The sequence below is a fragment of the Callithrix jacchus genome, chromosome 13 (assembly GCF_049354715.1).
Source record: "Callithrix jacchus isolate 240 chromosome 13, calJac240_pri, whole genome shotgun sequence".
NCBI classification, from domain to species: domain Eukaryota; kingdom Metazoa; phylum Chordata; class Mammalia; order Primates; family Cebidae; genus Callithrix; species Callithrix jacchus.
This window is the reverse complement of record NC_133514.1, coordinates 72,772,172-72,798,788: the sequence shown is the minus strand read 5'-3', so window position 1 is coordinate 72,798,788 and position 26,617 is coordinate 72,772,172. Positions and strand designations below refer to the sequence as shown.

At 36.8% G+C, this 26,617-nt stretch overlaps 1 long non-coding RNA gene across 1 annotated transcript in view; it reads left to right on the top strand.

Annotated features, from left to right (window-relative positions):
• The window catches only part of LOC144579100 (uncharacterized), a 45,799-nt gene extending 20,770 nt beyond the window's left edge, over positions 1 to 25,029 (top strand). The window contains exons 2-3 of the long non-coding RNA XR_013525986.1: positions 7,797 to 7,906; positions 24,037 to 25,029. This is a non-coding gene — a long non-coding RNA (uncharacterized LOC144579100). The remainder of the gene's footprint in view (positions 1 to 7,796; positions 7,907 to 24,036) is intronic.
• Positions 25,030 to 26,617: the final 1,588 nt, after the last annotated feature.

Below are 26,617 nucleotides of genomic sequence, written 5' to 3'. Positions count from 1 at the left end.
TGAATTTTCTGATCTTATTTTCTAAAGTATGTGTCATGTATGTCATCTATGTCATATGTCATATATATGCCGTTTGTCACATATATAATATAAATGTGATATATATCATATGTTATGTATACATGATGTATGTAGAGCACTGACCTATTCCAAACACACAGAGAACTCTTTAGCCAAAGCTGGGAAACTTAATAATTCAAGGCAATTAGCATAATCTCTGTTTAATGATCAGTTGATTTCTATGCTAATTAAGACAAAATACAGTGACCACACATGATAAAGTATGCAAACTTTAGAAAATAAGATCAGAAAAGTCATTAAACAAATAACCCTTACAACAAGCAGCAAAAACAAAATAACCTTGGAAAGGAAGAAAACCTGATTTCCAATGTAACCACGCTAAATTATTTAAAAGGTCCAGTTTTCAACAAAGGAATATTAAAGTCCAAAGAAGCAGGAAAGTATGATTCATACCATATATTGAAAAAAAAATTAGAAATTAGAAATTGTCTCTAAGGAGGCCCAGACATTGAATTTATTCAACAAAATCAAATCATATGAATGTCATGCACATGTCATCTATATTTCCTGTATGTCATATGCCATGTATGTCATGTGTATCATGTCATGTATATGTCACATTATCTGTGTCATGTGTCATATATGTCACACATCATGTAATGACACATATGTCATATATGTCGTGTGTCATGTGTATGTCGTGTATGTCATCCATGTCATGTATATGTTATGACCATGTCATGTGTCATGCATCTGTTATGAATATCATGCATGTCATGTCATATATGTCACATGCATCGTGTTTTGTCACATATATCATATATGTGTCATGTGTCATATATGTCTCATAGGTATCTCATATATGAGATGTATGTCATATATTTCATGTATATGTCATGCATGCTGTGTATGTATGTCATATCTATTTATACATTCAACAATTTTGTTTTGAGACAGTTTTACTCGTGTTGCCCAGGCTGAAGTGCAATGGTGTGATCTCGGCTAACCCCAACCTCCACTTCCTGGGTTCAAATGATTATCCTGCCTCTGCCTCCTGAGTAGCTGGGATTACAGGCATCCACCACCATGCCCAGCTAATTATGTATGGAATATATATATATATATATATATATATATATATATAAACACATATATACATATACATACACACACACACATACAGACGCACACACACTGTGGAATACTACTCAGTCATATAAAAGGAATTAAATAATGGCATTCACAGCAGCATGTATGGAATTAGAGATCATTATTCTATGTGAAGTAACTCAGGAATGGAACACCAAATATTGTATGTTCTCACTCCTAATTGGGAGCTAAGCTATGAGGATGCAAAGGCATAAGAGTGATACAATGGAATTAGGGGACTTGAGGAAAAGGATGAAAGTGGGGTAAGGGATAAAAGACTCTATACTGAGTATAGTGCATAGTACTAAGGTGATGGGTACACCAAAATCTCAGAAATCACCTCTAAATAACTTATTCATGTAACAAAAAAAAACAAAATTTATACACACACACTCACAAATAATTTATGTAAATGTGGTCTCTTTCTAAAAAAAAAATTAAATTTTTTAAATGGAAGCTTTTCTTCCAGGCTGGGCATGTTGGCTCATGTCTATAATCCTAGCACTTTGGGTGGCTGAGTTGGGCAGATCACTTGATGTTAGGAGTTCAAGACCAGCCTGGGTGACATGACAAAACCCTATCACTACAAAAAAAAAACCCCACAAAAATTAGCGAGTCATGGTAGAATACCTGTAGTCCCAAATACTGAAGAGGCTCAAGTGGGAGGCTGGCTTGATTCCAGGAAGCAAAGTTTGCAGTGAGCTGAGTTCTTGCCACTGCATTCCACCTGGGTGACAGAGCCAGACCTGTCTCAGTAAATCAGTCAATCAATCTCTCAAAACCCTTCACTTTCAGCTTGTAAAAAGTCTCAAGGTCAACCAGAGGGGAGATAAAGCCTTACCAGATCTTCTAGAAAATCCTGTGGACTTCGATATTCCCACAAATATTTTAGAGATCTTAGAAGACTCCTGTGGAAGTCTCATTGTCATCAACTGTTACTGCCCTCTCAGTCAGCTGATATTAAGCAATTGCCATTGACAATTTTTGACAAACACCATAGAGATAAGGCTGTTTACAAAGAAAGAACTGAGTCAGGCCAGTTCCAAGGCCTGGGATGGAGTTGTTAGGCTATTACCACCTGAGTCCAGGAGAATCAAATAGTGTGAATTCTCAGGAGATAGAACTGTTGGGAGACTCCTAAACCATTCTAATTTTTTCAGTGGCTGCAAAGATGCAGAGTTTCATAGCTACCAAAGTTGGTTTCAAGGCTAATGTGGAGCTGTGGAGAGAAGGATGGGACAAGGACATGTCAAAACAACCTAAAGCTTATTGCTTTTACTGAGATTCAGCCATTTTTCTTGAATAAATGCTGCTTCAGTTTTTGTCTCTAGTTAATATTCAGAGTTCTAAAAACATTGATTTGCCCAAATTTTGTCAGTGTTTTCATAGCTTTTACCTAAAGACAGTTTTTTTGTAGTTCTTAATTTGCCGTTTAAGAAGTGCTTCTCCAATATTGCAATTTTGAAAATGCTTTTCTACATCATTACAAAAAAAAAAAAGAAAAAAGAAAAATAGGGTTAATCTCACCATTTAAACAATAAAGAATAAGAGAATGAAATAACCTACTTGACATATGTTTCCCAAAAGGCAATGCCAATGACAGGACTGAAATGGACATGCCTTGCTTCTCTTCAGTTCCATTCAGAATTGCATAAAATTATAATATATGGTTTTCATGGCTTACTATTTAAACTCATAATACTTTTTCTAACTTCCTTGAAGATGCTACTTTATGAATAAGTGATCAAATATCTACTAACTATTTAGATACAAAACATTTGAATCATCGTTCTTGTGATTGAACATTATTTTACACTCATGTAACTCATCAGTCTCCTGAGAGTTTAGAGTCATGTTATACTTTACTGACACATAAATTATGTTCTTTACCATATGTTTATGTTGGATTTTGCGCTTGACTTAAACTAAGATAAATGTAAAACAATAAATGTTAAATGACAAATGTTAGTTATTCCAAGATACTAAATTATAAGCATTCATTCTTTCAAGAGACTACCAAAGAGCGATTAAACTGCCACTTATGTGTGTAAATAATTCAGGCATTTTTCTCTTTTCTCATTGATACTCCCATGTAGAGAGTAAATGTGGAGCTACCATTTAAAGCCACTATATAATTCAAAGACAAAGATAATTCAGGCAGACATTTATTGCACATAATTTGACTAACCTTGATGAAGTGCAAATTGTTATAATTACAGAAAGGCAGATATTACACATTTATCAGTATAAGTTTAAATGTTTTTATTGAATTGTACTGGGGAGAAAAACATAGCAATTACAAAAAATATAGTGATTATATTTAAGTTAGTTTATTAAAGTACTTTTTGAAAAAAAGCAAAGAAACCAACTCTGCCAAACTTCAATAAAAGAAATTTACTAGCTCACATAAGCAAATGAAAAACAGAATTACCAAGCTTAGAAAAGAATAAGAACCTATTATCTTGGCATTTTTTTCCTAGGATGTGGTCTCATAGTGTTTTATGAGAAAACATCATTTAGTTCCTCTGTTCTAGTGTCTTTCTGTTCCTATGGTCTCAACTCAGTATTTAAATTTTCAGTTCAGAGAGTTTGCTGGCCTAGTTTGATATCTATTATTACCCCTGTGGTCAGAGGAGCGGGCCCTATGAATGTGGTCATGCTGTTTCTTTCAATGTCAGTGAAATCAGAAAGTGAAACTTTGTCTTCAGCATTTCTGGTCTGAAGAGAACAGATATTCTCTGCTCAGGGTCATAAGAATTTTTAATCCCTGTAAGGAACATAGGGAGCAATTAGATGTGCTATAAGCAAGCCTTTATTCAGTGTTTCAGTTTAGACTCCTCTAATTCTGCCCATCTAAAATCTTTATTATGCCAAGAAACATCACCCTTTTATGTGTCTTATAATGTAAGCTAATATTAAATTCGTTCATGAAATGAAGTGTTAGAATGGCCAACTCCCTCAATGAGAAACTTGAATGCGTGTTCTGTGGATATCATTCTTGATTGATTCGGCTTGAATCAGTGTATACTCCAAGTTTATTTTCCCAGTTGCATTCTTCTGATTCTGGTTTCTCTCTCTACCCCGCCTCTTTCTGCACTCCCTGCAAGGTTGAGTTTGAATAATGGCTACCAGAGCTTCTCCGGGCTAGAGAGATGCAATAGGCATTGTAATGAGTGTTTGTTGCCTTATTTCCTTAGGGTCTCCAAGTCTCAGAGATTAAGCTTTTTTGTTTCTTTCTAAATTAGTGTCAATTTTTTTGCTATTTTTCTTATACACGTTAAATTTATTAATGTTAAAAACTCACCAATACATCATTATAATTACTACTTTTTCATCTCTCATCATTTCCTTAGCCCATTATATCTTTGCTCCCAGCCACTGCTTTGGCTGCATTGGCACATATTTATTACATGTATATTACATTTTTACATGTTATAGGCCCTGAAGTACCATGTACAGTAGGATTTTATACCATGGCTTTTCAAATAAGACCAAAAAGGAAAAAAAATGTTGTAATACTGGCTGTTTTAATCACCTAATTGTTTATATGTAGTTAATTAATATTTTATTGTTATCAAGAAAACTTTCCCATAGTCTCCTCATTATTTATCTGTTATTAAAGAAGCCTATAACAAAATGTCCCCAATTGCCTGAGTTTCACCATCTGTGGGCACATTGCCAGGTGATGTGGGATCTTGATGAGTTTCTCCCTAACTGCCCATGGCTTCTACTTTATTAATTGAAATGTAAATCACACTGCCTTTTGCCAAATCTTAGTCTAATAACCATTTTCTAATGCCAGTTTCTCTGAGAGAGCATATTTCCAGCAAAATTATTTCTAGAACTGATGTCTTAATAATTTAGACTTCTTCAAAATGGAAGCAATTAAAAAATGAGTATCAGACTTAAGGGGATCTCCATAGGAGGAGCTCAGGACATCTCTGTAGCCTGCTGTTGTTAGATGTTTGTGTTTGAGTCTGATTGGCCTACTAGAGGTCAATGACACCCTTCTTAGTCAACGAAGCTGCTAAAACAAAATACTATAGACTGAGTGGCTTAAACAAAAGACCTAAACAAAATACTATAGACTGAGTGGCTTAAACAAAATACTATAGACTGAGTGGCTTAAACAAAAGTCAAACAAAAGACTGAGTGGCTTAAAAACGAAAATGTATTTCTCACAGTCCTGAAGGCTGGGACATCCAAAATCAGAGTGCCAGCAGAGTAGGATTCTGGTGAATCCCTGCTTCCTGGTTTGTAGATGGCCATCTTCTTAAGTCATCCAGTGGAATAGAGGGAGACAGGGAGGGGAAGAGAGAGGCAGAAGGGATACAGGAAGGGGAGGGGAAGGAAAAGAGCACCCTTTCTTTACTTATAGGGTCACTAACCCTATCATGAGGTCTTCACTCTCATGACCTAATTAGCATTTAAAGACCCCATCTCTGAGCATGGTCACATTGGGAATTAGAGTTTTAACATATGATATATAGGAGAGCTCATTCCAGTCATAGAACCACCAAATCAAGTGAATCAACAATTCAAAACCTAACTCCAAAATTATATTAATTATGTAAAGATGGAATGAGAGGATAGGCGTTTCTAAAAGAAGAGTAACTCCAAGAAGAAGAAATATGACACCTCTCTTTCCTTCCCTTAATGATAGATTGGACAAATCCAGTAGATTCTAAGTCACTTTAGATCATCAGAGAAGTACCAAAGCAATTCTAAACCCATCTATCTGTTCGCCTAACCTTGCTTCAGAATTAGCCTTTGACTGGGGATTTGTACTAGGGGAGAAGATAAGGTCTGAAGATTGTTCTTTTCTTAATCCCTTCTTTCATCTGTTTCTAATTTTGCCAAGACTAGGGAAGGTGGTGCATATGTTTTCTTCTTGACTGGGAAGCAACTACAATTTTCTTTCAGTTGCTGCTACCTTCTGGATAACACTGACACTTCTATGTGGCAGGCATCTTGGGACTCAGGGGGAGGGTTGTTTTGTTTTGTTTTCAGCATTGGGGATGGGAATCAGCAGGTCCTGTTGACTATTCCTACTGCATAATTCACTGATGCATGTTTTATGTGTTATCAAGGATCAGCTTGACTTCTTTCAGCTCTTGCCAACTTAGGTGCATTTTTGAAACTGTACCTATCAAAATATACTTGATTGGCAGGGAGCCATTTTTCTTGACATACCAGAAAATACCTTACTGCAAGCCTAGTCATATTCTGCAGTGTCCACTTGATCCATGTAGCTACATGTAGAGCATTAATGTCATGCCAAAGAGTGGGAAAGAGGGTACTTCTTGCTGCTCTCTTTCTCTCCTGCCATTTCTCTACAAGCCACTGCGCGTCTGCTGAGCTTGTCACAATGGCAGATCATCAGAACTGCCCCCTAAGCAGTGAGTGAGAATGAGCAACTTCCCACATTTCTTTGACACTTAATTCTTCACTCAGCATCATAAGACAGGGTGAAAAGAATTAATTCTTCACAAAACTGCCTTCAGTATCATTTGTTCACTTTCTGTTCATATTGTATCAAAAAAATCTCTGTACAGTATATAGGCGAATCAGTCCTTTAAGATGATATGTGTGGCAAATATTTCCCTGTTATTCCAAGATACTAAATTATAAGCATTCATAATTATAAAATGAAGTTGCATTTTTTATGTAGTAAAATGTATCTTTTTTATAATTCTCAATTGTGTTTTATGCCTTGAAACTCTTTTTTCTCTATAAGACTACAATTTTATTCACTTTTGGCACTCATAAAAATGTATCTGCGAAACTACATATTTTATCCATTTGGAGTTTATTTTATTGTAAGGAGAATGCTGAAGATACTATTTTATTTTAGTAGAAACCCAGTTATCCCAATATAATGTACTTAATAATTTGCATTTTCTTCACTGATTATAATGATCATTTTAGCATATATTAAGTATCAAGTTGTTTTCTTGGAAATCTACTTTTAAGTGGACATTTTCAAGATTCTGTATTTTTTGGTTAATTTTGTAATTGTTTAAAATGTTATTTTTAAAACTGTCCAGTAACATGAAATCTCTTTCTAATTGCTTAAATCTTCTTATGTGTTCCTTGGTAGAATTTTAATATTTTCATAATGTAAGTAGAATATACTTATTAAGTTTATTTTTAAGTGTTTGTTACATAGTAGGAAATATATATTTGTTTTCTACACCCTGGTTTCTGAAACAGAGTTGCTAGAACACCTGTAATTTTCTGAGTGTCAGGAATGTTAGGAATATCTTTTGTTCTTATTTTTGGTCTTTGACCCTGGTTTCTGACACAGAGCTCCTAAATCTCTTGGAATTTCCCGGGTGATGAGAACCTCTTTTGTTGTAATAAGGTGACTTATAATGGGTAGCTTCAGGATGGAGACTGGTCACCAGAAAGACCAAGCCATGATTAGAGGCTTGGAACTTGCAGTTCCCCACAACACATTTCCTCCAGGAAATAGAAAGGCTCTGAAGATTGAGTTAATAATCACTTCTATTTGATAATGTCTCCATTAAAGATTACCTAAAATATAGTGTTCAGACAGCTTCTAGGTAAGTAATCACATCCACCTGCTGTAAGGGTGTTGCATCTCATCTCTCTTTCAAACACAGCGTCTGTGCTTCTGGATCTCAGCTGAGTACCTATTTATCTGGCTGGACATCTGTACCTTTGGCTGGTCATCTGTACCTTTGGCCATCCCCTTTATGATAAACCAGTGAACGTAAGTAAGAACAGTTTCCTGAGTTCTGTGAATGTTCATTGGAAATTTGAACCTGAGGAGGGGCTTGTGAGAATCCCTAATTTATAAACACATTAGCTCTATAAATAATAAGTAGGGACTCATTACTTGCAATTCACATTGCTCCAGGTGTTGAGTTGTGGGACTGAGCCCTTAACCTGTGAGGACTGCACTAACCTCAGGTTAGTGTCATAATTGAATTGTAATACTCCCAGCTGGTATCAGAGAATTGGTTGATGTGAGAAAAACAACAACAATCTGATATCAGAAGTACTGAGTCAGTACAGAGAAAAAAGGAATGGTGTTTCTATGCAGTATTTTATGCTCTATTGGCTGTTCCTCTGATTCTGTACTTCCTTCTTCCCATTGTATTTTCTAAATTGTTATTGGCTTAATGTAAAAATGTCTCTGCCTTGTTATTGCTATCTTCAAAATTAACAAAATATCTTATATTTAATAGATTTTCAGTTGACTGTATTGGGTCTTCCAAATGAAAAACAAATCTTTAGAAAAGAGTGATAACTTTGCCTTTTGCTTCCTAATATGTATGTTTTGGAGGGTGTTGTTTTGAATTAATTGATGAAGTTCTTTGAGCAATGTAAATTATATCAATTTAAGGACATGTTTTTTTTTTCCTCCTTCTTTACCTTGTTGATTATCATAGAAATGTATCAAGTACTTCATTATTAAACTAGAGAAAGGCTTTGCTAACATATGTGTGTGTGTTTGTATTTATGATATATTTCAGCTTTGATCAGGAATCAAGCATTATTTATTATTTCTATATAAATATTTAATGTTAATATAAATAAATGTCTTAATATTATATTGGATTTGCTGTATATTATTTTAATCAGAGATTCTATTTATTGGTATTTATAATAGATATTTTGCATCACTATTCATAACTAATCTTGGTCTTAGTGGCAGTGGTGTTTTTAAAATTTATCTTTGCCTGGTTGCTGTATTAGCCTAGACTCTCTAAGAAGCAGAGTCTGAACAAAATATTAAAGTATTGACACATTAATTGGGATGTTCAAGTCCAGTAAAAATAAGAAAACAAGAATAAAAAGGCAAGGAAAATTGGAAATGCCATAATGACGGGTTATTGTTGGGCATTACTTGATGATAAGCCAGGTAGAGACATGGCAGGGAACTCAGGAAATATGTTCTCTGGCCATGTATATCACTTTGCTAGAGTTGTCATGACCAAATACCATGGATCCAGTGGCTTAAACAACTACAAGTATTTTCTCACAGTTCCAGAGGAGAGCAGTCCATGACCTAGGTACTGGCAGGTTTGGTTTCCTCAGAGGCCTCTCTTCTTGCTGTGCAGATGTCCACTTTCTTGTGTCTTCACATGGTCTTTCCTCTGTATGTGTTTATTCCTGGTGTCTCATTATGTGTTCAAATTTTCGATTTTACAAGGACATCGATCAGGTTGGATTATGACCCATCCTAACAACCTCATTTTCTCAATTACCTCTTTAAAGACCCTATCTCCAGAGTTACATTCTGAGATACTAGAGGTCAGGACTTCAACATATTTAAGGAGAAACAAGTTAGCTCATGACACCATGAAAAATAAATTTCATTTCTGAACACTCCACAGAGGGAAATTGGAAAGAGCATCTACTTTTGCTCAACCTCCCTTATTTTCCATTGACCAAGGTTCATCCCATAGGAACCTAGCTCTCCCTAATAATGGCATTTCGCATAGAAGGATGTAAGAAGTCAGTCACATAAATACATTCAGAGTGTGGGGCCTGCTGTCCAGAAGACCTACAACTTGTATTCCAGGCCAACCAAGTATATTGAACATATTCTCAAAGCAGTACAGTTCAGAATCTGAGGAGCTGTACATATGATATATTTCTGATACAGTGTTCTTATCATAATCATGTTGACTTTGTAAGGGGAATTAGGGATTTTTCATTTTCTTTCTGCAGTAAATTGCATCAGAATTATTTTTTCAATTAATTTGAAATAGTTCACTTGAGAAATCATGTGGTATGACATTTTGGAGAAGAACATTTTTCATCAACATTCTCTGTTTGTCTTTAATGATAATTCTTCTATTTAAGGTTTTATAGCTCTTACTGAATCAATCTTAATAACTTATATATTCCTAAAAACTTTTCTCTTTCATTTATTTTCAAGTATATTTGTCTTGCTTTGTGTGAAATTATTTCTCAAAAGACAAATTAATTTCTTTCATTATTGAAACTTCTACTTTCTGACTTATTAAATATTTCTATTTTCTGACTTTCATAGTTAATCTATGATTTATAATTATTTCTTACATCTAGTGTTTTTTATCTTACCAATTCACTAACTTGCGCTTTTAAAAAACTTTTTAAGTCTCCACTATAAGTTGTTTTTTGTTTTAGTATAAAAACACATAACATAACAAGAAACAAATTTCTAATTTTTATTATTTTCTCTTAGTATGTTTCCTCCTCTTTTCATTAGCTAAGTGTTTGGCTTTGTTACGTGAAAATTCTGAGTCAATTTCTTTTAAATGCATATCCATTATGTAAATACTTGATTTCCTAAAACTATCAATTGTTTTTTATTTCTACAATACTTGAGTCTAACACTTTTAAATGTATTAACTTTATTATTGGAATATTTGATTTAAAATCCACCTTTTTGACTTTTTAGTCAAAAATTTTATTGAGTATAATTTATATACAAGGAAATAACAAAACGCTAATTTTTCTTTTCTTTTCTTTTTTTTTCCTTTGAGAAAGGATCTTGCTCTGTCACTCAGGCTAGAGGGCAGTGGCATGATCTCAGCTTAGGCTCCACCTCCTAGGCCCAAGTGATCCTCCCACCTACGACTCCTAAGTAGATGGAACCACAGGCACACAGCACAATGCCTGGCTACTTTTTGTAGTTTTTCTAAGAGGTAGGGATTCACCATGTTGGTCAGGCTGGTCTCAAACTCATGGGCTCTCGCAAACATCTTGCCTCTACCTGCCACAGTGCTAGAATTACAGGCATGAGCCGCTTCACCCAGCCTAATTTTTAATTTTAATAAACTTTTAAAATTTTATACATCCATGTAACCACAACCCAAAAAGAGATACAGAAAATTCTCTTGATATCTCTTTCCAGTCAGTTTTCAAAACTGCAGAAGCAACCGCATTTTAACTTGTAACATTAAATGTTAGTTTAATCTACTCTTAGATCATTAAAATGGAAGAATACAGTATGCATTTCTTTTAGTTAACGTAGTGTTTTTGTGAAATTCATCCATGTTGTCATACATGTGGGGATTAGGGTGGGCCCTAATTCAATAGTTAAATCAAATTATTAGCACACCTAGTAACTTATAATGGTGTGCTTATAAAAAGTTCAACCACAAAAGAGACAACAACGGCAAGTGTGCACAAAGGAAATATCATGTGATGACATGGCAGGAAGGCAGGCATCCAAAGCTGGGAAGAGAAATCTCAGAAGAAATCAAATCCTGCAATACCTTGATCTTGGACTTCCAGCCTTCAGAACTGTGAGGAAGATAAATTCCTGCTGTTTAAGCCACCCAGGCATGGTATTTTGTTATGGCAGCCATAGCAGGCTATAACACGTGGATAAAGCCTCCATGAGCATCTTGATATCCTGGACTCCATTTTTTAACAGATATGAGTTTTCTTTTTGTTTCCTTTTCTCTCGGGTAAATACCTTAGAAAAGCAGTCCCAATCTTTTTGGCACCAGGGAATGGTTTCATGTAAGACAATTTTTTATGCATGGTGGGTGGTGGGGATGGTTTTGGGGTGATTCAAGTGCATTACATTTATCATTAGATTTGCATAAAAATCCCCACAATCTAGATTCCTCGTATACACAGTTTATAATAGGGTTCCCGGCCGGGTGCAATGGCTCAAGCCTGTAATCCCAGCACTTTCGGAGGCCGAGGCGGGTGGATCACGAGGTCAAGAAATAGAGACCACCCTGGTCAACATGGTGAAACCCCATCTCTACTAAAAATACAGAAAAAAAAAAAATTAGCTGGGCATGGTGGCGCGTGCCTGTAATCCCAGCTACTCAGGAGGCTGAGGCAGGAGAATTGCCTGAACCCAGGAGGCGGAGGTTGCGGTGAGCTGAGATCGCGCCATTGCACTCCAGCCTGGGTAACAAGAGTGAAACTCCATCTCAAAAAAAAAAGAAATAAAATAAAAATAAAAATAATAGGGTTCCCTCTCCTATGAGTACCTAATACTGCCTCTGATCTGATAGGAGGTGGGATTCAGGCTGTAATGCTTGCTTACCTGCTGCTGTGCAGTCTAGTCTCTGACAAGGCACAGACTGTTACCAGTCCATGCCCTCGGGGTTAGGGAGCCCTACCTTAGAGTACAGTTGGATGTATGCCTTACTTTTAAAGCAAGTGCCGTACTTTTCTCTAATGCAGTTGTATAATTTTACACTCCATCAGCAATCTATGAAAAGCTCCAGTTGTTCTATGTTTATGCCAACATTTAGTGCTGTCAATCTTTTTATTTGAGTCATTCTAGTGATTGTAAGATGGTGTGTCATTTGGCTTTTAATTTGCTCCTTCTTGATAGACCAATGAAATGTATCTTAGTATATTTTTTGCTGCTATAACAGAGTATCTGAGATTGGATAATTTCAAATGAACAGAAATGTATTAGCTTACATTTCTGGAGGTGGAGAAGTCTAAGTTTAAGGGGCCAGCATCTGGCAGAGGCCTTCCAGCTGTGTTGCCCCATGACAGAAGGGCAAAGAGAGGGCAAGAAATAAAGAAAAATGGAAGTCTCAGCCTTAAGGTCCTTGACAATGGGCTTTATCCGTGCATGAGAGTGGAGCTCTCATGATGTAAACACTTTCCATTGGGCCACACCTCCCAATACTGTTGCATTAGACCTTAAGTTCCCAACACACACTTTTTGGGGTATAGATTCAAATTAGAGCAACATTTTCTTGTGATTACTAGCCACTTAGCTTTATGTTGTGCTACCTGTGTGTTCTGTCTCTTATGTATTTTTAAGTTGTTCTATTGAATACTGAGAAGTTTATCTTTATATTGTTGATTTATGGAACAGCATTATTTAAAAAAAAAAAAATAGATACAAGTACATTGTCAGGTACATGTACCAGAAATATTTTTTCCCAATTAATATCTTGCCTATTCATTTTCGTGATTGCTTTTGATCAACAATTTTTTAATTCTGATGAAGACAAATTTATTTTCTTACAGCTAATACTTTTTGTATCTTGTCTCTTTTGGGAAAAACTCTTATCTATATTATATATTATCTATATTATTACATTTTTTTTTACATCACAACAATCGACACAAAAACTAATTCTACAAAATGTGTGGGGATTTTCCCCACCAATAAGCAGTAGACACCAGCTGAGTATTCTCCAGTTAAATTCTGACACTATCTCCAGGTAGACAGTGTAGAGGTTGTTCATCCCAGCGATTCTTCCTCCCTCCACCGCTCCCACCCCTGAACATTGATTGCAAGTCTGGGCCTGCAGAACTTCTCACCTACCAGGTTCTTCAAGTCTGGGTTCCCACATTCCCTACTTTGGGCCCAATTAATTTGTTGGAATGGCTCAAAGAACTAAGGGAAGTACTTCCTTATGTTTACTGGTTTATTCTAAAGGATATTATAAAGGATATAGATATAAAGAGATGTGTAGGATGAGGTATGGAGACAGCTATGCAAAATGTCCATGCCCTTCCTGAGTGCACCACCCTCCAGAATCTTCCACATCTTTAGCCTGCCAGAAGTTCTGGAAGCCAGTCCTCTTGAGTTTTTATGGAAGCTTTGGGAAATCAGCATTTCTTCTCCCTGGGTATAGAGTGGGACCTTTTCTGGGGAAGGTCTTAACACCTACAATTAGAAAGGCAGAGAATATTAGAGTCCTGCCTCCGGGCAAGTGAGAGGAAGGTAGGAAAAAGTCCAGAGAGATTCTGTTTGCTAAGATCTGCCCCTGAGGCATCACACACCCAACATTATAACAAAAGACCTTAACAAGGGCTTTGGGAGGTATGAGTCAGCAACTGTGAATGAAAACCAGTACTTGTGTACATGTATTATGACATATACCGTTGTCTCACAAATTTATACTTATTCCAAGGCTGCAAAGATGTTCTTATATGTTTTCCTCTAGAGGCTTTATGACTGGGCTTTGAAATTTTAGTTCTGTGATATATCTTGTATTAACTTTTGGGGTATGGAGTAAAATTGCTTCAAAATAATTCTTAAAGAAGATACTGGGGGGAGGACTCAAGATGGCGCTGTGAGAACAACCCAGGATTGGAGTTCTCGTTGTGTCTGCGGAGAGGTGAGTCTGAGCTGCATTTCCAGACTGATCTTTGTTGCTCGCGGAACGGGGAAATTCCCAAGTGAAGAGGAGACGCCGGACGCCAGGCAGATATTCCGCCTGGCGAAGCCGGCAGCCGGGGTGGCGGCGGCCGGCCCTACCCAGCGCTCCCCACAGGGCGCACTTGTCCGGGTGCCCCGTTGAACCGGCAACTGGAGACGTGAGAGGGCTGGACTTGAGACAGAGCTAGACTTGAACAGTGGGCCAGCCCAGGGGATTGCAGGAACAGAGCGTTAGGATTGGCCCAGTGGGACGAACAAAACAGCGATTTCAAACAAGCCCCGTGCAGACGGCCCGAGATGCTCTGAGGGGGAGGGGCGGCCACCATTACCGAGGCAACCCGCCCCAACTGAGATACACGCTCACTGCTGATGCAGCCAGCCGTTGCCGAGGCAACCCGTCCCTACTGAGATAGACGCCCACTGCTGACGCAGCCTGCCCTTGCCGAGGCAGCCCGTCCCTACTGAGATACACGCCCACTGCTGACACAGCCTGCCGTCGCCAAGGCAACCCGCTACAACAGAGAGACTCCGCTGCAGGGCGTGGCGGAGAACAGCAGAACAGCGGAGCCAGGGCGAGCCTAACAACAGCAGGGCGGAGCCTCGGCAGGCAAACAGTGGCTAGTCTGCATCCTAGCTGGGCAGGACCTCAACGGACATCCAAAAATAAAGCCCAAACCCCTCAACACAGAGCATTTGAGAAAAAAAAGGGTTTTTTTAATGAGCTCTGTTGCAGCAGAATCAAACATAGCAGCCTAACAGCCCTGAATGAACAACACAGCTCACAGCTCAGCAATTAAACCCCTATAAAGTACAAACTGTCTCCTCAAGCAGCTCCCTGACCCCTCTATATCCAAAAGACTGACATTAGGCAGGCACCATCCTGGGACAAAGATAGCAGAAAAAGAAACTGGTAGCATCCCTCGCTGTGCCACAGCTGCTAGAGGTGCACCCCAGACAAGCAGGGTCTGGAGCGGACCTCAGCACTCGTACATCGAAGGGGCTAGACTGGTAGAAGGAAAACCAAGCAACAGAAATACTTCATCATCAACATTCAGGGTGTCCACTCAGAGACCCAATCGAAAAGTCAGCAACTACGCAGATGACCAGCGGACAAATCCGCAAAGATGGGAAGAAACCAGCGCAAAAAGGAGGAAAACACCCGAAACCAGAACACCTCGCCTCCTAGAAAGGACCAAAACTCCTAACCAGCAAGGGAGCAAAGCTGGACGGAGAATGACTGTGACGAAATGACGGAATTAGACTTCAGAAGATGGATAATGAGAAACTTTGGTGAGCTAAAAGATCATGTATTAAATCAATGCAAAGAAACTAAGAACCTTGAGAAAAGATTTGAAAAAAGATTTGAGGAAATGAAAACAAGAATGGATAACTTAGAGAGGAATATGAATGAATTAAAGGAGCTGAGAAACACAATACGAGAACTTCGCGAAGCATGCACAAGTTTCAATAGCCGAATTGACCAAGCAGAAGAAAGGAGATCAGAAGTCGAAGACCAACTCAATGAAATAAAACGAGAAACCAAGATTAGAGAAAAAAAAAGCAAAAAGGAATGAACAAAGTCTCCAAGAAATGTGGGACTATGTGAAAAGACCTAACCTACGTTTGATAGGTGTACCAGAAGGGGACGAAGAGAATGAATCCAAGCTGGAAAATACTCTTCAGGACATCATCCAGGAAAATTTCCCCCACCTAGCAAGAAAGGCCAACACTCAATTGCAGGAAATTCAGAGAACACCACAAAGATATTCCACAAGAAGAGCAACCCCAAGGCACATAATCGTCAGATTCAATAGGGTTGAAATAAAGGAGAGAATACTAAGGGCAGCCAGAGAGAAAGGTCGGGTCACCCACAAAGGGAAGCCCATCAGACTCACAGCAGATCTCTCGGCAGAAACACTACAAGCCAGAAGAGAGTGGGGGCCAATATTCAACATTCTTAAAGAAAAGAACTTTCAACCCAGAATTTCATATCCAGCCAAACTGAGCTTCAGAAGTGAAGGAAAAATAAAATCCTTTGCGAACAAGCAAGTACTCAGAGATTTTGTCACCACCAGGCCTGCTTTACAAGAGCTCCTAAAAGAGGCACTACACATAGAAAGGAACAACCAGTACCAGCCATTCCAAAATCACACTGAATGCTAAAGAGCTTCAACATAATGAAGAATCTACAACAACTAACAGGCAAAACAGCCACTTAGCATCAAAATGGCAGTATCAAATTCACACATAACAATATTAACCCTAAATGTAAATGGACTAAATGCACCGATCAAAAGACACAGACTGGCAAATTGGATAAAAAGCCAAAACCCATCAGTGTGCTGTATCCAGGAAACCCATCTCACATGCAAGGATACACAAAGGCTCAAAATAAAGGGATGGAGGAAGATTTACCAAGCTAATGGAAAGCAAAAAGAAGCAGGAGTTGCAATTCTCATCTCTGATAAAATAGACTTTAAAGCAACAAAGATCAAAAGAGACAAAGAAGGCCATTACATAATGGTAAAAGGATCGATACAACAAGAAGAGCTAATGATCCTAAACATATATGGACCCAATGCAGGAGCACCCAGATACATAAGGCAAGTTCTTAAGGACTTACAAAAGGACTTAGACTCCCACACAATAATAGTGGGAGACTTTAACACTCCACTGTCAATACTAGACAGATCTACCAGACAAAAAATCAACAAGGATATCCAGGGCTTGAACTCAGACCAGGAGCAAGCAAACCTGATAGACATTTACAGAACTCTCCACCCCAAATCCACAGAATACACATTCTTCTCAGCACCACATCACACCTACTCTAAAATTGACCACCTAATTGGAAGTAAAGCACTGCTCAACAAATGCAAAACAACTGAAATCATAACAAACAGCCTCTCAGACCATAGTGCAATCAAGTTAGAACTCAGAATTCAGAAACAGACCCAGAACCGCACAGCTTCATGGAAACTGAACAACTGGCTCTTGAATGTTGATTGGGTAAACAACGAAATAAAGGCAGAAATAAAGAAGTTCTTCGAAACCAATGAGAACGAAGACACAACGTGCCAGAACCTCTGGGACACATTTAAAGCAGTCTCTAGAGGAAAGTATATAGCAATAAGTGCCCATATGAGGAGAATGGAGAGATCCAAAATTGACACCCTATCATCAAAATTGAAAGAGCTAGAGGACCAAGACCAAAAAAACTCAAAACCCAGCAGAAGACAAGAAATAACTAGGATCAGAGCTGAGCTGAAGGAGATTGAGACACGAAAAACCCTTCAAAAAATCAATAAATCCAAGAGCTGGTTTTTTGAAAAGATCAACAAAATAGACAGATCACTAGCCAGATTGATTAAAAATAAAAGAGAGAACAACCAAATAGATGCAATAAAAAATGATAAAGGGGAAATCACCACAGATTCCACAGAAATTCAAACCATCATCAGAGAATATTACAAACAACTCTATGCGCATAAACTAGTAAACCTGGAAGAAATGGACAAATTCCTGGGTTCCTGTGTCCTCCCAAGCCTAAACCAGGAGGAAGCTGAAACTATGAATAGACCAATAACAAGGTCTGAAGTTGAGGCAGCAATTAAGAGCCTACCACACAAAAAAAGCCCAGGTCCAGACGGGTTCACAGCCGAATTCTACCAGACACACAAGGAAGAGCTGGCACCATTCCTTCTAAAACTATTTCAAACAATCCAAAAAGAGGGAATCCTTCCCAGATCATTTTATGAGACCAACATCATTCTGATACCAAAACCCGGCAAAGACCCAACAAGAAAAGAAAACTTCAGGTCAATATCCGTGATGAACATAGATGCAAAAATCTTCAATAAAATATTGGCAAGCCGATTGCAACAGCAAATCAAAAAACTTATTCATCATGATCAAGTAGGATTCATCCCGGGGATGCAAGGCTGGTTCAACATACGCAAGTCTATAAATGTAATTCATCACATAAACAGAACCAAAAACAAAAACCACATGATTATCTCAATTGATGCAGAGAAGGCATTTGACAAAATTCAACAGCCCGTTATGCTAAAAACCCTCAATAAACTCGGTATCGATGGAACGTATCTCAAAGTAATAAAAGCTATTTATGACAAACCAACAGCCAATATCATACTGAATGGGCAAAAACTGGGAGCATTCACTTTGAAATCTGGCACTAGACAAGGATGCCCTCTTTCACCACTCCTATTCAATATAGTACTGGAAGTTCTAGCCAGAACAATCAGGCAAGAAAAAGAAATAAAGTGTATTCAAATAGGAAAGGTGGAAGCCAAATTGTCTCTATTTGCAGACGACATGATAGTATACCTAGAAGACACCATTGCCTCAGCCCAAAAACTCCTGAAACTGATAAGCAACTTCAGCAAAGTCTCAGGATATAAAATCAATGTGCAAAAATCACAAGCATTTGTCTACACCAATAACAGACTTAAAGAAAGCCAAATCCAGAGCAAACTGCCATTCGCAATTGCTACAAAAAGAATAAAATACCTTGGAATACAACTCACAAGGAACGTAAGAGACCTCTTCAAGGAGAACTACAAACCACTGCTCAACGAAATCAGAGAGGACACAAACAGATGGAGAAACATTCCATGTTCATGGTTAGGAAGAATTAACATCGTGAAAATGGCTATACTGCCCAAAGTAATTTACAGAATCAACGCTATCCCCATCAAGCTACCATTGACTTTCTTCACAGAACTGGAAAAAACCACCATGAACTTCATATGGAACCAAAAGAGAGCCCGCATAGCCAAGTCAATTCTAAGCAAAAAGAACACAGCTGGGGGCATCACACTACTGGATTTCAAACTATACTACAAGGCTACAGTAATCAAAACAGCATGGTACTGGTACCAAAACAGAGATATAGACAAATGGAACAAAACAGAGGCACCGGAGGCAACACAACATACATACAACTATACAATCTTTGATAAAACTCACAAAAACAAGCAATGGGGAACGGATTCCATGTTTAACAAATGGTGTTGGGAAAACTGGCTAGCCATGTGCAGAAAGCAGAAACTGGACCCCTTCCTGACACCTTACACTAAAATTAACTCCAGATGGATTAAAGACTTAAACATAAGACCTGGCACCATAAAAACCCTAGAAGAAAATCTAGGCAAAACTATCCAGGACATAGGAGTAGGCAAGGACTTCATGAACAAAACACCAAAAGCATTGGCAACAAAAGCCAAAATAGACAAATGGGACCTAATGAAACTCCACAGCTTCTGCACGGCAAAAGAAACAGTCACTAGAGTGGATCGGCAACCAACAGAACGGGAAAAAATTTTTGCAGTTTACCCATCTGACAAAGGGCTGATATCCAGAATTTACAAAGAACTCAAACAGATTTACAGGAAAAAAACAAACAAGCCCATTCAAAAGTGGGCAAAGGATATGAACAGATACTTTACGAAAGAAGACATATATGAGGCCAACAATCATATGAAAAAATGCTCATCGTCACTGATCATCAGAGAGATGCAAATCAAAACCACATTGAGATACCATCTCACGCCAGTTAGAATGGCGATCATTAAAAAATCTGGAGACAACAGATGCTGGAGAGGATGTGGAGAAAAAGGAACACTTTTACACTGTTGGTGGGAGTGTAAATTAGTTCAACCATTGTGGAAGACGGTGTGGCGATTCCTCAAGGCCTTAGAAATAGAAATTCCACTTGACCCAGCAATCCCATTACTGGGTATATATCCAAAAGACTATAAATCGTTCTACTATAAGGACACATGTATACGAATGTTCATTGCAGCACTGTTTACAATAGCAAAGACCTGGAATCAACCCAAATGCCCATTGATAATAGACTGGATTGGAAAAATGTGGCACATATACACCATGGAATATTATGCAGCAATCAGAAATGATGAGTTTGTGTCGTTTGTAGGGACATGGATGAATCTGGAGAACATCATCCTCAGCAAACTGACACAAGAACAGAAAATGAAACACCGCATATTCTCACTCATAGGTGGGTGATGAAAAATGAGAACACATGGACACAGAAAGGGGAGTACTAAACACTGGGGTCTATTGGGGGGAAAAGGGGAGGGCCAGTGGGAGGGGGAGGTGGGGAGGGATAGCCTGGGGAGAAAAGCCAAATGTGGGTGAAGGGGAGAAGAAAAGAAAGCACACTGCCACGTGTGTACCTACGCAACTGTCTTGCATGCTCTGCTCATGTACCCCAAAACCTATGATCCAATAAAAAATTAAAAAAAAAAAAAAAAAAAAAAGAAGATACTTGCAGATTTCTTGAAGCTTTTTATTTGTGCTGAAAATTATTTTTCATAACAAACAGAAAATATCCACCATAAGATAAAAGTTGGAATGTTGTTTCTTATTTCATATATAATGTCTTTCCCTTATGCTGCGGCTTCTCTAGGAATGAAGAGTGAACATGGGTCTCTTTCTTCTCTCCTGTGAAGGGTTTGTCACTTTCTGAAATTTTATTCATTTAGATTTCATATATTTTCAGCTGTCTACTGTTTTTTGTTTGTTTCTTATAATGAAAGATTATTCAAATAAATTACTACTAGACTGATGAAAGAGATTTCTGTGATTTTGAGAGGGACCCATTGCAATCAGGAGTCTTCTCTGCCCATGAGATAAGTAACCATCTGTTTCAAAACAAATAAACACATCACACCATCACCACCAACAACAACAACAAAAAAACCACTACAATTTTTGCAGCTTATTTAGCATGCTTCAGTAGGTTCAGAAATTGTCTCTTAGGAGACCTAGATCTTTTCTAGATCCTAACTGAATATGGAATTCCAATATATATACTGATTCTCTTGCCTTGTAGATCTTTCTGTATACTTTTTTGTCATTTTGTTTGTCATTGTTAACCCGAAATCTGAAAAATATAGATAATTTTAGTGTCTGTACTATTACTGTTACAAATTTAATTAACATAACAAGCCTCTAGTTTTAATGTACTATTTTTAGAATAAAGTACTATTTCATTTCATTTTACTATACCTTCCTTCCTTATATGTAAGGTATATGTGGGTGAAACATCTTTTCTATGTTTTAGATGGGAAACATGACAAGTGATTTGAACATTGGAGAAAAGTTTTAGTTCACTGTGAGGAGAGAAGAAAGATGACCCACCCAGGCATTAGAAGTAACATTTACAGAGGCACTGACGTAGAATAAAGAATATTATATGTTTAAAAATAGTTTGTACTAAGACATTATATGCCACTTATTATTATTTTTTTGTTATTTAAATATATTACCCTCAAAATGTTTATCCCCTTCGTGCTGTATTTTAATAAATCCAGTTCTCACTGCCACAATTTTATACCATGGCTTCACCATTTCAGATATGTTGATTTCGAGTTGTTATTTGGGTAGCTGAGATAATGTTAAGTTGAAAAACATTAAGAATTTTCTTTTTAGAAGACTGTATGGGTGAAATATATCTAATCTATTGCACATTCAAGACTCTTTTTTTCTCAATATACTGCAGAAATCCATTCACTCTTTTCTGGCATTAAATGTTTTATGAAGAAAAAGCAAAAAAAAAAAAAACAAGATTAGTTTGTTTTTCTTTATCTTAGATAACTTGTTACTCTTCTCTGATTTTCATAGGATGATTTAGTTATTTTTAGCAAGTTAATAAGATATGCCTTTAAATTGTTTGCAGGGTCTCCCCTTTTTCTTTATTTGGAAATGTGGAAGGGCAAGGAACAATGAAGTCTATCTATGCATAGTACTTTCCAAAGTTTATGTTAAAGGCTGTGTCTGTCACCTTTAGGGCAATGTTAGGGTATCCTCTGCTTGCTCCTTTTACTTATTTTTGTAATTTTTTTCCTCTGAGAGGAAGTAATTTTACTCTATTTTTTTAAATTTATAGAAAATCCCAATAAGTTTTGTTCCAATTGATAAATATACTGCCACATATTATTTCTCGGATAGTAAAAACCTAACTTGGAAAACACATAAAAATCTATGTATTTAATTTTACATAACAAAAATATTAGTGTTTGGGCTGTGATGGTTAGTATTATTTATAAATATTTAAATACATTTGTATGTATGGGAAATTTATTCCAGGTTTACATTTTGCCAGTATCAGTCTACATTGCATTTTGTTGTTCAATGTCCCAACTTTCTCTCCAGACACCCTAATTCTATCAAGTTGGCATTTTATTTTCAAAGTTTAAATAAATCAGCATATCATACAAAGCCATTCCACGTTTGCAAAACTCAGCTTCCGTTACTGAACATGCACTTAGGATTCTGTATTCCACATCAGTACCTCTGTTAATGTTATTTCTGATGCTTGGGTTGGTCATCTATTTTCTCTCTTCACAGTAAACTGAAGCTTTTCTTTAATGTCAAAATCGTATGGTACGTTCCCCATCTGAAGCATAGGGAAAACTATCATATCCATACATTACTCACATACTGGTAGCAATTTTGTATAATATTTCAATTATTTATTTGTACTCCATGTTAGACTCTGTGATTTTAGAAATTAAGGGCTAATCTTATTTATCTTTGTGTTCTTAGTGTCTAGATTATATATTACCTTTATATTTTAAATAACTTCTGAATGAATGGATCACAGTAGTTCCAGAGCTACATGGCTAACACGATAATTGCTGAGCCACTTTTCCATACTATTTCTTAGTATTGTGAAATGTCATATACAAAATTGTGTCACTCGGGTTCAGATTTCTGAAATGAACATGACCTACATCCTTAAAAAACAAAAACAAAACAAAAACCCAAGGAACTTCTCTTAAACTTTTGAATTGGGCCAAATAGCCACACTCACAACGTTCTTGAAAAAATTGAATCTTGCCAGCAGTGCAACTCCTGAACAGCAACAACTAATGAGCTATGAACTTCTATTCTAAGCCAGTCGCTTCCACTAATGATAATTCTTTCAAAACAACTTCTGTAATCACCCTTAGCTTCCTTTTAAAAACCCCTCTTCCTCTCTCTGTCTTCAGAACACAATTTGGCTTGTTGATGAATCTGTGTCTCCCAAATTGCAATTTCTAAGACCCAAATAAATGGCTTGTTTTACTGCTTTGCAGTTGTTTATTTGCCTTTTTTTTTGAAACTAAACAAATAAAATTTAAAATTCACCAAAATCTATTTAAGTCACAAAAGATAATAAAAAGAGCAAGGACTTGTAACTTTTGAGCTTTTATTTAACTTAGTAATAACCTGTCAATACATTATATTCATCATAGACTCCTTCCCACTCTACTTTCTTGTAAAAATATATTTGATATTTTTAGATATAAGGTATGTCAAAAATATCACCTAAGTATAAGGTACATGTAGGGAGATTTAGGTGGGTGGGCACAACTATGCAAAAGCATTAGTTCTAAGAGTACAAATTCTTAAATAATTATGGTAAGGCAATAGGCTTAAACCTGAACTATTTTTTCATGTAAGTTGTAGTCAAATTGGCTTAACTATTTGCAAAATACATTATCTATGATAAAATGTATGAGAAATCAGAAAGTCATTATCAGTTAAGAAAGAGGCAAAAGGTCCCACCACTGTGATCCCAGCACTTTGAGAGGCTGAGGTAGGCAGATCACTTGAGATCAGGAGTTTGAGAACAGCCTGGCCAACATGTTGAAACTCTGCCTCTACTAAAAATACATAAATTAACTGGGTGTGGTGTTGTGTGCTTGTCATTTCAGCTACTAGGGAGGCTGGAATCCCTTGAACCCGGAGGCAGAGCTGCAGTAAGCAGAGATCGCACCACTACACTCCAGCCTGGGTGTCTAAGAAAAATAAAAAGTATTTGGTGAGGGGACGGGAGTTGGTAAAAGTTACAAGTGTAACAAAGAATCATCAATATGAAAAGAACAAAATACAAAATAATTTTTCTTGGCAACATTTGGTATTTTAATATACTTCTGACTCTAAGTTGTATATCATATTGCACAATGAAAGTTTCAACTTAAAAGGAATTCTGGTTGATCCAAACACAAGAAATAATGTTGATCTTGTAACATCAATATTGTTCATTTTTTAAAGAGAGAAAATAATTATAAAGTTTTCTTGACATTAGATAAAAAAGCCCTAAGCCGGATTCTTCAAATTCTCACCAGATATCTGTTTCATGATTTTAGTCAACAACATATATCTACCAGCTGAGAAAAGGTTACTTCAAAGGGTTATTTTGCCAGAATTGTAATTATGTTTTTATATGGGTACAGAAAGACACACATTATTCTTTACAAAGAGAAAGATTAATCAAATATTAATAATAAAATGATTAAAGTTCAGTCTGCTTTCAAGTAAGTAGTGATTTCAAATTAGAAAAAAAAAATCAAAATTTATGTCCCAGATTATTTTTATCTTTTCATAGTTACTCTCGGCTGTTGCAGTAAGGATAAAAGCATTTGTCTTAACAGATAGCCATCTCTCTTAACAACATGTTTTATGATGCTAGTTATTCTTGGAATGCAATCACAATTCAAAATAACAGAATTTTCAATCTCTTATGCAGAGCTTCTCTGGCAAATACTGATGTTAACCCTCATCTCAAAACATACTATGATGTTTTCTATAATGTCTAATAAACAATAAGACTTTTTTTATACTATCCCATTGCTTTGTAATTTATTTGAATTTTCCACAGATACATGCTTTTCCCATATGATTTCAGGAATAAAATAATGCACAGTATTCTGGTCTTTAAAAGTTCTTAGAGATGGCTTGTAAATCTTTAACTGTAAGTTAGATAGAAAGTAAATTTTATGTGATTAGTATTTTCTCTGTCCTGTTCACCACTGTATCTCAGTTGCTAGAACAGTGCCTAGCACATTTGGAACAAATAAATAAACTAATGTTTAAACTCATATAGAGCAAAGTGAACTATGTTTATTCTAATTACAGGAGAAGTTTAAGCCGCAGTGCCTTATAAAAAGATTCTCATTTACTAAAATATTTTGCTAATCAGGAAACCTAAATATGAGTCACCTTCAAAGTTAGTGATTTAAAATTGTTACATTCACTCTCCCAGAAATAATATTCATGTCTTCTCTAATAGCGTTCAGGGTGGCTTCCCGCAACACCTTGCTCCTTTTACTGCTTTTGTATTCATCTAAAACTCCTTGGCAGTAGCTTAGAGCCATCTGAAAACTTGAATATAAACCTAACAAGCTCGACAAGTAACTTTGTGATATTCTCCTCACATCCTGGGTGTTTTGATAATGCTGCTGCCTCTTTCATATGTTTCAAATGAGGAGATTGACTCCACTGCTATTACGAAACTACAAGAATGCTTTCAGCCCTACTATTAAATCTATTGTAATGCGAGCAATAGAAACCCATAGAGGTTTTTTTTTCAAGTTTAAGGTATATAATGTACTAGGCAAGGGAATGTTTACTCCAAAATAATTTCCATTCTTTATACTCTGTATGTATCTTACATGACTAAAGAACAATCTTTATAACACAAAAGTCACTTGGGAAAAAAATGATATAATTAACAATACTAAAAATGTTATTATTCAGTTTACATTTTAATTTAGCATAGAAAATATAACACTGATGAAAATTAAATGACTGCTTTGTTTTTCTTTAGATGCTACTCATCAGAGATTGTCCTGAAAATGCTTGTTTCTTCTACAAATTGAGTTGAATAGAAGGAGAAAGATAGAGATTATTATAAATTCCCAGGAAACTTTTCTAGCCATCAGTGAGCAAATTCGACTTCTTGCAGCCACTGCTTTTCTTACTGATTTCAATTATCTCCAAACAGACCAAACAAAGCACAAAGTGCCCTATGGAAAAATAAACATCCAAAAATAGAAAGTACATGAATGTACAACAAGACCTGTACAAAGACCACAGGGGAACACATACCTGCTAAAGGGCTATCCAGCTGCAAAATAGTGTCTGTGTGAAAGCAAAGCAATTGGTAATGGGTATGAATTCTTCTTAGTACAAATAAGTGTGAAGTTAATGGTAGATGAGGAAACATCTATTCTTAATGAGATTACGAGAGTAATAAAAGGGCAACAGGCTTCAGCATCGCATTTGATCGAAAAGTGGGATTTTAAAATTATAGTTGACTCTTGAATATGGGGATTAGAGGTTCCAACTGCCTGCACATCTATCTTGGCTCCAGAGGCATAACTGCTAGTAGCCTGCTATTGATCAGAAGACTTACAGAGAATGTAAACAGTTGATTAACACATATTTTGTATTTTATCTGTATTATATGCTGTGTTCTTATAATAAAGTATGCTAGAGAAAAGAATATGCTAT